We start from the raw sequence: 14561 nt of genomic DNA, 5'->3' as shown, positions 1-14561 counted from the left end.
AGCTGTGCCCCTGCTTTGCAAAAAGTCTGATTTTTAAACATATCTACCCAAGCCTTGCAAGAAAATACAGAACTTATCTCAGCTGTGCCCCTGCTTTGCAAAAAGGTAGATCCTGCAAGATAGTTATATCATTATATTTAACCTACCCTGTTATTTTCTGATGTGTGTATTGTTATATGTATTGGCTATTTATTGTTTTGTTTTTATGATTTAAAATGCATATTTTATTACCATTATGTCTGACCATTATGTTAAAAGTTAGTTTAATCAGCTAAGGCCATGTATCTTTTTTGGAATTTAATGGTTTTATTCCCCTACATGAATACCTCTGTGTTATCTCTGTAATTTTAACTTTCCCTGTGTTTTTGCTTTTATGACCCTTAGCTCAAATGTTCATAGATATTCCCTCCCCATTCCTCTAAATGTTTGCAGCCCAATCTGACACTAATTTATCTCTCTCCTTTAGTCTGATTTTTAAACATATCTACCCAAGCCTTGCAAGAAAATACAGAACTTATCTCAGCTGTGCCCCTGCTTTGCAAAAAGTCTGATTTTTAAACATATCTACCCAAGCCTTGCAAGAAAATACAGAACTTATCTCAGCTGTGCCCCTGCTTTGCAAAAAGGTAGATCCTGCAAGATAGTTATATCATTATATTTAACCTACCCTGTTATTTTCTGATGTGTGTATTGTTATATGTATTGGCTATTTATTGTTTTGTTTTTATGATTTAAAATGCATATTTTATTACCATTATGTCTGACCATTATGTTAAAAGTTAGTTTAATCAGCTAAGGCCATGTATCTTTTTTGGAATTTAATGGTTTTATTCCCCTACATGAATACCTCTGTGTTATCTCTGTAATTTTAACTTTCCCTGTGTTTTTGCTTTTATGACCCTTAGCTCAAATGTTCATAGATATTCCCTCCCCATTCCTCTAAATGTTTGCAGCCCAATCTGACGCTAATTTATCTCTCTCCTTTAGTCTGATTTTTAAACATATCTACCCAAGCCTTGCAAGAAAATACAGAACTTATCTCAGCTGTGCCCCTGCTTTGCAAAAAGTCTGATTTTTAAACATATCTACCCAAGCCTTGCAAGAAAATACAGAACTTATCTCAGCTGTGCCCCTGCTTTGCAAAAAGGTAGATCCTGCAAGATAGTTTCCCTCCCACCCCAGGCTCATTTCTTCCTTTATAGATAGTCTTCCACACTTATTTCATTCTCCTTAAATGACAGCTGCAACCACTGATCAGCACATCCTTCCTTCTACTTAACCCTATAGAATAAATACCCTCTCTTCCTACATATAGCTATATATCACACATCAATAGTGTATATACTTTTCATTTTTATTTTTTATCTACACACCTCATACCACTAACATGAATCCAAATATATCCTTACTGTTATTCATGATAACCCTTTTCTCACTCCAATTTGGTTCACATAATAACCGCCATAAGCACACACCTCAAACTGGAAAACAAATTATCATACATCATGGCCTGCTCTGTTGCTGTAACTTATCTGCTGAGTGCTGGTGGAGGGTTATAAAAAATAACCCTCCTACCCCCACCTCACAATATTATAAAGTATCACATTCACTATATGGCCAATCAAAAATGATTTCCAAATTCCTATTCCTTATGTTACTTGCCCTTGCAAATGACGTAGAGTCTAACCCTGGTCCCCTAACAAATTCCATTCCTATCCTTCCAGCTAAGAAAGGCCTCTCCTTTGTGCACTGTAATATCCGCAGCTTACTACCGAAAATTGATGCACTGCAAGCTTGGTGTTTACAATACAAACCCAAAATCATTGTGATCTCTGAATCGTGGCTAACCCGCAAAATACCTGACTCTGCCATTGCAATACATGGATATTCATGCCATAGAAATGATAGAGCAAAGAGAGGAGGTGGCATTGTAATTTATGTTGACAATTCCACAAAGTTCACCCCCTTACAAAAATCTAGCTCTCCTGCCACCTTTGATTTCCTTTCTGGCAAAATTGAGATCCCGTGCAGTAAATCAATCATTGTTGCAGGAATCTACCGCCCACCAAGCTCCCCTGTGCATTCCATTTCGGACATAGCACAGCTCCTTAGTGAATCCATAACTCAAAACCCAAAAAGTGAAATTTTGGTTTTTGGAGATTTTAACATCGATTGGCTGAATCCAAAAAATAACAGTTGTCGCTCGCTGTTTAAATCTTTGCATCTAACGCAATTAATCTCCTCCCCAACTCGCATAAACATCAAAAGCCATAATCATACCCTGCTCGACTGGATTCTCTCCACTTCTCCCAACCGAATCCAGGAGGCAGGTGTTCTCCCTAACAATTTCAGTGACCACTGCTTAGTGTACTGCGTGCGCAAAATAAAGGCAACTAAATCCTCTCCCAAGGTTACAATCACCAGGTCCTTCAAAAAATTTAATCTTCAATCATTTCTAAATGACATCAAGAACCTCCCCTGGCACAGATTAAACCTTATCCCAGATCTAGACTCTGCAGTTGAATTCTTTCAGTCTGAACTCCTACAAGTTTGGAATTTACATGCACCGCTGCGTAAGGTGAGAGTAAAAGGAGCACACTTGAATTGGATCACAGCTGACCTCATTCAAATGTACCAATTTCGGGATTCATTGTGGTCAAAGTTCAAGCATACTGGCTCTATGAATGATCACTGTGTATATAGAAAATGGCGAAATATATGTACTAAACAAACAAAATTGGCTAAGGCGCAATATTTCTGTGAAAATCTGAACAATAATATATGTAACCCTAGAAAGTTTTGGAAACTCATAAATAACTTACAAAATCCACCAATCCACTCCCAACCCTCTACTGTCAATGTGGATAACCAAAACCTGCAACTCCCCTTAGAAGTAGCAAATGCCTTTAACAATTATTTTGTAGGATGCTCCACCACCCTGATTGACAAACTAATAAATGGCACGCATCCTGAAGCTACAAATGTGGATCAGGCCCCACTAAAACAGCAAAGACCCAATATAGAAAAGTTCAATTTTAGACCTGTACCCTTCAATGTCATTAAGAAACACCTCGATAATCTAAAAATGAAAAACCAGTCAGGACCTGATCAAATCCCAGCAATGCTGTTGAAGCTCAGTGCGCCGGCAATTGCTAAGCCTGTTGCAACCCTAATTAACGAATCCTTGGTGTCTGGATACATACCCAAACTCTGGAAAACTGCAAGAGTAGTGCCTATTCATAAAAGTGGGGAGTTAACCTTGGTTTCTAACTATCGTCCTATATCACTGCTCCCTGTATTGTCAAAAATCCTAGAAAAATGCGTCCATACGCAATTATGCGAGTATTACCAACTTTCTAACTATCTGACCCCTGATCAATCAGGTTTCAGACCAAATCACTCCACTACAACTGCCCTCCTAAAAGTTTGCAACGACATCCAAACTGCCATGGAACAAGGAGACCTAACTGGAGCTATTTTCCTTGATTTTGCAAAGGCTTTTGACACAGTGGACCATGACCTACTACTTCTCAAACTAAAAAACTCTGGTATTGCTGATCACCCGTTAACCTGGTTTAAATCATATGTATCGGATCGATCACAATATGTCTCTGTCTCTAACATTGACTCCCTCCCTCTCCCAGTCACGTGTGGTGTTCCCCAAGGTTCCATTCTCGGCCCCCTACTATTCACATTATTTATAAATGATTTGCCTAATGTCTGCAAATCCTCAACTGTACACATGTACGCAGACGACACGGTAATCTATGCAAACAAATCTGATCTGCTGCAGCTTGAAACAGTGCTCCAAGACCAGTTCACAGAGGTAGAAAAGTGGATCTCGAAAAACAAACTCTTCCTAAACACTGACAAAACGGTCACAATGATCTTTGGAATGGGACCTAAAATACATAAATTACAAAATTCCCATCTTCGCATCAAAACAAAATCCAATTGCACGCTGACCGCAGTCCACTCTTTTAAATACTTAGGTATGTTGTTAGACCCCAATCTATCTTTTGGACTCCACATAGAAAAAATTGCCTCTAAACTTTATCCAAAACTAGGTGCCCTGTACAGAAACAAATCTTGCCTCAGCCCTACAGTAAAGGAAAAGATTGTACAGCAAATGCTGATGCCTATCTTGGATTATGGGGACATAGTATATGCACCTGCTCCGCAAACTCACCTTAATAAACTAAATACGTTATATAACTCGCTCTGCCGCTTTGTGCTACAATGTTACTACAGGACCCACCATTGTGACATGCTAAAAGAACTAAACTGGCTGTCGCTAGAATCCAGACGCACCCTCCATCTTTCCTGCCTTGTCTTTAAGAGCCTTTCTGGGAAGCTCCCACCCTACCTGAGCAGAATGCTCTCCCCTGCTATTCCCACCTCCTATAACCTCCGATCCAATAACAGCACATTATTTAGCTTGCCTCAATACAAAAAAAAAGCAGCTCGATCCTCCTTTTTCTACAGAGCGCCACAATTATGGAATGACCTCCCTCACACTTTAAAAACTTCCCCAAGCCTAAAATCCTTTAAGAGATCCCTCTATACATATCTCAAAACAGAATGCTCCTGTCATGGATAAATATTTCATACCTGCTCTATGTTAAATGTTTGCATATAATGTGTATTTTTATTATTGTTTTTGTATTTTATTGTACCCTATTGTATCAATGCAATGTTTTGTGATCCCAGGACATACTTGAAAACGAGAGAAATCTCAATGTATCCTTCCTGGTAAAATATTTTATAAATAAATAAATAAATATATATATATATATATATATATATATATATATATATATATATATATATATATATATATATATATAATTTTTGGCAGGATGGACATTTTTATGGCATTCAATCTACCCAACCAAGATCATGTTTTGTTGTGCCAGGATTGTAGTTCTTGTTGTATCTTTTTCAATAGGGGGCATAGTTGGCATTGTACATTTGCTGAGGGTCATTTGTAACTTGGATACCCAGATATTTTAGGGAATTTTCCTGGAGTTTGTAATGAAAGGTTGACTGTATGTGCTTAAGCGTAGAAATGGGGACCTCTATTCCCATAAATTCCAATTTTGAAGCGTTAATTTTAAAATTTGAGAACCTGCAATAGATTTAGAATTCAGAGTGTAGTTCGGGTAGTGAGGTAAGCGGGTTGGTAATAGTCAAAAAGACATTGTCCGCATATAGAGAAACTTTATAATCCTTCTCGCGAACTGTTAAGCCTGTTATTTTTGGATTATTTCTAATTCTAGCAGCCAAGGCTTCCATAGCTAAGGCAAATAGCAATGGGGACAGTGGGCACCCTTGCCTAGTGCCGTTGTGTATAGAGAAGATTGGTGATAGTGAGTTATTCAACCTAATTTTTGCATTTGGGGAGCTGTACAGGGACATTATTTTCCGTATAAAGGTATCTGGGAAACCAAATTTAATCAAGAGCTGTTCTAAGAACTTCCAATTTAAGCGATCAAAAGCTTTCTCCGCGTCCATGGACGCGAAGATTGTGGGGGTTTTTGTTTTGACTGAATAATCTATTAAATTTTGTATTTTAATAGTATTGTCCCTGGCTTCTCTATATGGTGTTAAACCTACTTGATTGTAATGTACCAGCTGAGGGAGTAATTTATTTAAACGACCTGCTAATATTTTTGAGTAAATTTTTGTGTTGACATTAAAGGGCCATTATACACTCATTTTTTCTTTGCATAAATGTTTTGTAGATGATCTATTTATAAAGCCCATAAAGTTAGTTTTTTTTTAAAAATGTATAATTTTGCTTATTTTTAAATAACATTGCTCTGATTTTCAGACTCCTAACCAAGCCCCAAAGTTTTATTTGAATACAGTCAGCTACCTTCTCCAGCTTGCTCCTGTTTATGTAAAGGATCTTCTCATATGCAAAAGAAGGGGGAGGGGGGGGGAGTTTCTTATTTCCCACGTGGGCTTTCCAACTGCCTTTTCAGCAGAGATAAACTGAGATCTTCTAAGTAAGTTTTTAAACAGTTTTATACTGGATATTTATATCAGTATCTGTGCATCTTATTCTTTATAGTAGTGTCTATTACATGCAGTTATATGAAATTGAGTGTATACTGTCCCTTTAAGTAATGAAATAGGACGAAAATGTGAAGGTGTATCCGGAGATTTCCCCGGCTTTGGCAACACTACTATGTGGGCTGCCAAAATCAAGGGAGGGAATTGGATAGTCGGGGATATGTTAATGAATAAGGTATGTAAGATAGGGACAAGGATTGAGGCAAATGTTTGGTAATATTTGGCGGAAAAGCCATCTGGGCCTGGGCTTTTATCTGGTGACAAATCCTTTATTGCTGCCAGGATTTCATTTGTGGATATTGATGATTCTAGAGCTTCCCTTTGTTCAAGGGATAGTGAAGGAAGTTCACACGTGTCTAGTTATGAATTAGAGTTGAAGTCTCTGTGCCTGCTGATGAGACCGTATCATGTAAGTTGTATAAGTTGGAATAATAGTCATGAAACTGTTCAAGAATCTTGGGGGTTGTGCACACTACAGTATTCTGTGTAGTTTTAAGTTTCTGAATGAACGATTTCAACCTGACTCTTTTAAGGGCTCTAGCCAGCATCTTCCCGGCTTTATTACTTTCTTGATAATATTTTTGTTTTAATTGTAGGGATATTTTTGGTTTTCCAGTGCAAGAAAGATTTCTAACTGATCTCTAATTTTTTTGGGGGGTCTTTTTTTGTGTAAGTATTCCATATTTGCTAGATCAGAGGTTAGTTTCGAGAAGTGCTGTCTAGAAGTTTTTTGGAGTAGGGCTTTATATTTTATAAACTCCCCTCGAAGGGTACATTTATGTGCTTCCCAAACAACAAATGGATCTTTTACTGAGTTATTGTTAATTTGGAAGTATTCTGCTATTGCTTTAGACAAGTGTTCTAGAAAAGGTTGGCGAGTTAAAAGTGAGTTATCAAATCTCCAGTTGTAAGGATTAGTAGGCATATTTGGCCATGCTATCTGTATAATGACCGCTGAGTGGTCAGACCAGGAAGTAGGTGTGATAGAGGAGTTTGTTATTAAGGCAAGTCCTGATTGGTCGGTTAATATGTAGTCTAGTCTGCTGTAGGATTGTGAGGGGTGTGAATAAAAAGTGTAGTCTTTTGTGGTAGGATGAGTGAATCACCAAATGTCATACATATTATAATCTCTCATTGTCTTCCATAAGTAAGACAAAGTGCGTTTTGAGGTTCTAGGTTGGGGGTTGGAGGAATCCAATGCTGGCTGAAAAGGGAAGTTAAAATCTCCACCCAGAAATATTGGAAATTTAGAAATGTCAAGTAGTTTCCGGGAACATGGTCTTAAAGTAAGGCAGATGGCGAATGTTAGGAGCAAAAAAACACTGGCTTACCGTACAGTAAACCTGCTATTCCCAAAAATCTGCCCTCATTATTTTTAGCTATCTGTAGGACTGAGAAAGGGATATGCTTACGTATTAGGATGCTAACTCCGCAGTGTTTAGTTGGTGCAGTGTTATGGAAATGTTGTGTGTAATGTTTACCAAAGTACTTGGGGATCTGTGACTTTTTGAAGTGTGTCTCCTGCAGGAAAAGAATATCAGCCCTTCTCTTATGTAGATCGGATAGTGCTTTTGACCTTTTACAAGGTGAAAGAAAACCCTTAACGTTTTGGGATAAAATTGTGAGAGGAAATATTTTTTGTTTAGAGGCCAATACGTCATTACATAAATAGTATCAAATTTGGACGCATTTGTTGTAGATTGCATATATGAAACATTAATATACATTATGCCAGATAATCCTAAAGTATCATAAAACAGTTGTGTTTGTGGTAACCTGTGCTTAACAACATAACTCAAAGAAACAAGAGAATAACTAATGGCTAGATTTAGAGTTTTGTCGGTAACGACCCGCGTAGCTAACGCTGGCTTTTTTTCCCCCGCACCTTTTAAATACCGCTGGTATTGAGAGTTCACAGAAGGGCTGCATTAGGCTCCAAAAAGGGAGCGTATAGCATATTTACCGCCACTGCAACTCTCAATACCAGCGGTGCTTACGGACGCGGCCAGCTTCAAAAACGTGCTCGTGCACGATATCCCCATAGGAAACAATGGGGCTGAACTGGCTGAAAAAAACCTAACACCTGCAAAAAAGCAGCGTTCAGCTCCTAACGCAGCCCCATTGTTTCCTATGGGGAAACACTTCCTATGTTTGCACCTAACACCCTAACATGTACCCCGAGTCTAAACACCCCTAACCTTACACTTATTAACCCTAATCTGCCGCCCCCGCTATCGCTGACCCCTGCATATTTTTTTAACCCCTAATCTGCCGCTCAGTATACCGCCGCCACCTATGTTATCCCTATGTACCCCTAATCTGCTGCCCCTAACACCGCCGAGCCCTATATTATATTTATTAACCAATAATCTGCCGCCCCCACCGACCTACAATTATTAACCCCTAATCTGCCGACCGGACCTCACCGCTACTATAATAAAGTTATTAACCCCTAATCCGCCTCACTCCCGCCTCAATAACCCTATAATAAATAGTATCAACCCCTAATCTGCCCTCCCTAACATCGCCGACACCTAACTTCAAGTATTAACCCCTAATCTGCCGACCGGACCTCACCGCTACTCTAATAAATTTATTAACCCCTAAAGCTAAGTCTAACCCTAACACTAACACCCCCCTAACAAAATAAATTAACTCTTATTAAATAAATTATTCCTATTTAAAGCTAAATACTTAACTGTAAAATAAACCCTAATATAGCTACAATATAAATAATAATTATATTGTAGCTATTTTAGGATTAATATTTATTTTACAGGTAACTTTGTATTTATTTTAACCAGGTACAATAGCTATTAAATAGTTAATAACTATTTAATAGCTACCTAGTTAAAATAATTACAAAATTACCTGTAAAATAAATCCTAACCTAAGTTACAATTAAACCTAACACTACACTATCAATAAATTAATTAAATAAACTACCTACAATTATCTACAATTAAACCGAACACTACACTATCAATAAATTAATTGCATAAAATACCTACAAATAAATACAATTAAATAAACTAACTAAAGTACAAAAAATAAAAATAGAACCAAGTTACAAAAAATAAAAAAATAATTTACAAACATTAGAAAAAGATTACAACAATTTTAAGCTAATTACACCTACTCTAAGCCCCCTAATAAAATAATAAAGCCCCCCAAAATAAAAAAAATGCCCTACCCTATTCTAAAATAAAAATAGAAACGCTCTTTTACCTTACCAGCCCTTAAAAGGGCCTTTTGCGGGGCATGCCCCAAAGAATTCTGCTCTTTTGCCTGTAAAAAAAAAAGCATACAATACCCCCCCCAACATTACAACCCACCACCCACATACCCCTAATCTAACCCAAACCCCCTTAAATAAACCTAACACTAAGCCCCTGAAGATCTTCCTACCTTATCTTCACCACGCCGGGTATCACCGATCGGTCCAAAAGAGCCTCCGAAGTCTTCATCCAAGCCCAAGCGGGGGCTGAAGAGATCCATCATCGGGCTGAAGTCTTGATCCTATCCGGGCAGAAGAGGACATCCGGACCGGTAGACATCTTCATCCAAGCTGCATCTTCTATCTTCATCCATCCGGAGCGAAGCGGAGCCATCTTCTTCCAGCCGACGCGGATCCATTCTCTTCTACCGACGCCTACTCGCCGAATGATGGTTCCTTTAAATGACGTCATCCAAGATGGCGTCCCTCGAATTCTGATTGGCTGATAGGATTCTATCAGCCAATCGGAATTAAGGTAGGAAAATTCTGATTGGCTGATGGAATCAGCCAATCAGATTGAGCTTGCATTCTATTGGCTGTTCCGATCAGCCAATAGAATGCGAGCTCAATCTGATTGGCTGATTGGATCAGCCAATTGGATTGAACTTGAATCTGATTGGCTGATTCCATCTGCCAATCAGAATTTTCTTACCTTAATTCCGATTGGCTGATAGAATCCTATCAGCCAATCGGAATTCGAGGGACGCCATCTTGGATGACGTCATTTAAAGGAACCGTCATTCGGCGAGTAGGCGTCGGTAGAAGAGGATGGATCCGCGTCAGCTGGAAGAAGATGGCTCCGCTCCGCTCCGGATGGATGAAGATAGATGCGGCTTGGATGAAGATGTCTACCGGTCCGGATGTCCTCTTCTGCCCGGATAGGATGAAGACTTCAGCCCGATGATGGACCTCTTCAGCCCGATGATGTACCTCTTCAGCCCCCGCTTGGGCTTGGATTAAGACTTTGGAGGCTCTTCTGGACCGATCGGTGATAGCCGGCGTGGTGAAGATAAGGTAGGAAGATCTTCAGGGGCTTAGTGTTAGGTTTATTTAAGGGGGGTTTAGGTTAGATTAGGGGTATGTGGGTGGTGGGTTGTACTGTTGGGGGGGTATTGTATGTCTTTTTTTTTCAGGCAAAAGAGCAGAATTCTTTGGGGCATGCCCCGCAAAAGGCCCTTTTAAGGGCTGGTAAGGTAAAAGAGCTTTTCTATTTTTAGTTTAGAATAGGGTAGGGAATTTTTTTTATTTTGGGGGGCTTTGTTATTTTATTAGGGGGCTTAGAGTAGGTGTAATTAGCTTAAAATTGTAATATTTTTCTAATGTTTGTAAATTATTTTTTTTATTTTTTGTAACTTAGTTTATTTAATTGCATTTATTTGTAGGTATTTTATGTAATTAATTTATTGATAGTGTAGTGTTAGGTTTAATTGTAACTTAGGTTAGGATTTATTTTACAGGTAATTTTGTAATTATTTTAACTAGGTAGCTATCAAATAGTTCTTAACTATTTAATAGCTATTGTACCTGGTTAAAATAAATACAAAGTTGCCTGTAAAATAAATATAAATCCTAAAATAGCTACAATATAATTATAATTTATATTGTAGCTATATTAGGGTTTATTTTACAGGTAAGTATTTAGCTTTGAATAGGAATAATTTATTTAATAAGAGTTAATTTATTTCGTTAGATAAAAATTATATTTAACTTAGGGGGGTGTTAGTGTTAGGGTTAGACTTAGCTTTAGGGGTTAATACATTTATTAGAGTAGCGGTGGGGTCCGGTCGGCAGATTAGGGTTTAATACTTGAAGTTAGGTGTCGGCGATGTTAGGGAGGGCAGATTAGGGGTTAATACTTGAAGTTAGGGGTCGGCGGTTTTAGGGGCAGCAGATTAGGGGTACATAGGGATAACGTAAGAGTGGCGGCGATGTGGGGGGCCTCGGTTTAGGGGTGCATAGGTAGTTTATGGGTGTTAGTGTACTTTAGAGCACAGTAGTTAAGAGATTTATGAACTGGTGTTAGCCCATAAAGCTCTTAACTCCTGACTTTTTGCTGCGGCTGAAGTCTTGTCGTTAGATTTCTAACGCTCACTTCAGCCAAGACTCTAAATACCGGCGTTAGAAAGATCCCATTGAAAAGATAGGATACGCAAATGGCGTAGGGGGATCTGCGGTATGGAAAAGTCGCAGATGCAAAGTGAGCGTTAGACCTTTGCCTACACTACTCTAAATACCAGCGGTAGCCCAAAACCAGCGTTAGGAGCCCCTAACGCTGGTTTTGACGGCTAACGCCAAACTCTAAATCGAGGCGTAAAACTTTCAAATCCTGACACAATCAGCCAGGGGGCTGTATTTGAAAACCACGTGTAGGCCATTAGTGCAGGTATAGTAACACCCTTTACACCAATGAAAAGAAAAAGAAAGAACAAAATTAAGATGGAAAATTTAATTCAAAATTTAATTCAAATGTAAGTGGAGACTATACGAACAATTTCTCCAACATTGGTGTGTCCGGTCCACGGTGTCATTCATAACTTGTGGGAATATTCTCTTCCCCAACAGGAAATGGCAAAGAGCACAGCAAAAGCTGTCCATATAGTCCCTCCTAGGCTCCGCCCACCCCAGTCATTCTCTTTGCCGCTGAACAAGCAGCATCTCCACGGAGATGGTGAAGAGTATGTGGTGTTTAGTTGTAGTTTTTTATTCTACTATCAAGAGTTTGTTATTTTAAAATAGTGCTGGTATGTACTATTTACTCTGAAACAGAAAAGGATGAAGAGTTCTGTTTGTGAGAGGAGTATGATTTTAGCAGCAGTAACTAAAATCGTTTGCTGTTTCCACATAGGACTGTTGAGATGAGATAACTTCAGTTGGGGGAAACAGTTGGCAGACTTTTCTGCTTAAGGTATGACTAGCCATATTTCTAACAAGACTGTGTAATGCTGGAAGGCTGTCATTTTTCCCCTCATGGGGACCAGTAAGCCATTTTCTTAGTCTCAAACAGAATAAAGGGCTTAATACGGGCTATAAAACTGGTAGACACTTTTATGGGCTAGATCGATTGCTTTATTTGGGCATTTTATACAGCTTGAGGTTGAAATTCACACTTTATAACTTTGGGGAACATTTTTTTATGTCAGGCACTGGTTTAGACACCTTCCCAGTCAGGAAGGGCCTTCTATGTAGTAGGCAGAGCCTCATTTTCGCGCCATTACTGCGCAGTTACTTTTGAGAGCAGGACATGCAGCTGCATGTGTATGGGTCTGGAAGTAGTTGAAAAGGTTCCTAGAAGGCTTCATTTGGTATCGTATACCCCCCTGGGTTTGGTAAAGTAGCAGCAAAGGCTGTAGCTGGGACTGTAGAGGGGTTAAAACTATAAACGGCTCCGGTTTCGTCATTTTAAGGGTTAAAGGTCTGAAATTTGGGGTGCAATGCTTTGAATGCTTTAAGACACTGTGGTGAAAATTTGGTTAAAATTGAACAATTCCTTCATAGTTTTTCACATATTCAGTAAAAAAGTGTGCCCTGTTTAAAATTTAAAGAGACAGTAACGGTTTTGTTTTAAAACGGTTTTTGTACTTTATTGACAAGTTTAAGCCTGTTTAACATGTCTGTGCCTTCAGATAAACTATGTTCTGTATGTATGGAAGCCAATGTGTCTCCCCCTTCAAAATTGTGTGATAATTGTGCCATAGCGTCCAAACAAAGTAAGGACAGTACTGCCACAGATAGTAAAGTTGCCCAAGATGATTCATCAGATGAAGGGAGTAGACATAGTTCTACATCATCTCCTTCTGTGTCTACACCAGTTTTGCCCACGCAGGAGACCCCTAGTACTTCTAGCGCGCCAATGCTTGTTACTATGCAACAATTGACGGCAGTAATGGATAACTCCATAGCAAATATTTTATCCAAAATGCCTGCATTTCAGAGAAAGCGCGATTGCTCTGTTTTAAACACTGTAGAGCAAGAGGGCGCTGATGATAATTGCTCTGTCATACCCTCACACCAATCTGAAGTGGCCATGAGGGAGGTTTTGTCAGATGGGGAAATTTCTGATTCAGGTAGAATTTCTCAACAGGCAGAACCTGATGTTGTGACATTTAAATTTAAATTAGAGCATCTCCGCGCACTGCTTAAGGAGGTGCTATCTACTCTGGATGATTGTGACAACCTGGTCATTCCAGAAAAATTGTGCAAGATGGACAAGTTCCTAGAGGTTCCGGTGCACCCGACGCTTTTCCTATACCCAAGCGGGTGGCGGACATAGTGAATAAGGAGTGGGAGAAGCCCGGCATACCTTTTGTCCCCCCTCCTATATTTAAGAAATTATTTCCTATGGTCGACCCCAGAAAGGACTTATGGCAGACAGTCCCTAAGATCGAGGGGGCAGTTTCTACACTAGCTAAGCGCACTACTATTCCTATCGAGGATAATTGTGCTTTCAAAGATCCTATGGATAAAAAATTGGAGGGTTTGCTTAAAAAGATTTTTGTACAGCAAGGTTACCTCCTGCAACCTATTTCGTGCATTATTCCTGTCACTACAGCAGCGTGGTTCTGGTTCGAGGAACTAGAAAAGTCGCTCAGTAGAGAGACTCCGTATGAGGAGGTTATGGACAGAATTCACGCACTTAAGTTAGCTAATTCCTTTATTTTAGATGCTGCTTTGCAGTTAGCTAGATTAGCGACGAAAAATTCAGGGTTTGCAATTGTGGCGCGCAGAGCGCTCTGGCTAAAGTCTTGGTCAGCGGATGTATCTTCCAAGACAAAATTGCTTAATATCCCTTTCAAGGGTAAAACCCTTTTTGGGCCAGAATTGAAAGAGATTATCACAGACATCACTGGGGGTAAGGGCCACGCCCTCCCACGAGATAGGCCTTTCAAGGCCAAGAATAAGTCTAATTTTCGTTCCTTTCGCAATTTCAGGAACGGACCGGCCTCCAACTCTGCAGCCTCTAGACAAGAGGGTAATGCTTCGCAAACCAAACCAGCTTGGAAACCGATGCAAGGCTGGAACAAGGGTAAGCAGGCCAAGAAGCCTGCTGCTGCTACCAAAGCAGCATGAAGGAGTAGCCCCCGATCCGGGACCGGATCTAGTAGGGGGCAGACTTTCTCTCTTCACTCAGGCTTGGGCAAGAGATGTTCAGGATCCCTGGGCACTAGAAATAGTTTCTCAGGGTTATCTTCTGGAATTCAAGGAACTA

General features: G+C 39.5%; 1 protein-coding gene across 1 annotated transcript in view; it reads left to right on the top strand.

Annotated features, from left to right (window-relative positions):
• Window positions 1-649: 649 nt before the first annotated feature.
• Window positions 650-14561, top strand: part of LOC128659876 (gastrula zinc finger protein XlCGF49.1-like) — a 35837-nt gene continuing 21925 nt past the window's right edge. The window contains exon 1 of the mRNA XM_053713453.1: window positions 650-1147. The gene's annotated coding sequence lies outside the window, so the exon portion shown is untranslated. The remainder of the gene's footprint in view (window positions 1148-14561) is intronic.

This window comes from Bombina bombina, chromosome 5, assembly GCF_027579735.1.
Source record: "Bombina bombina isolate aBomBom1 chromosome 5, aBomBom1.pri, whole genome shotgun sequence".
NCBI classification, from domain to species: domain Eukaryota; kingdom Metazoa; phylum Chordata; class Amphibia; order Anura; family Bombinatoridae; genus Bombina; species Bombina bombina.
This window is presented reverse-complemented; position numbering and strand designations above follow the sequence as displayed.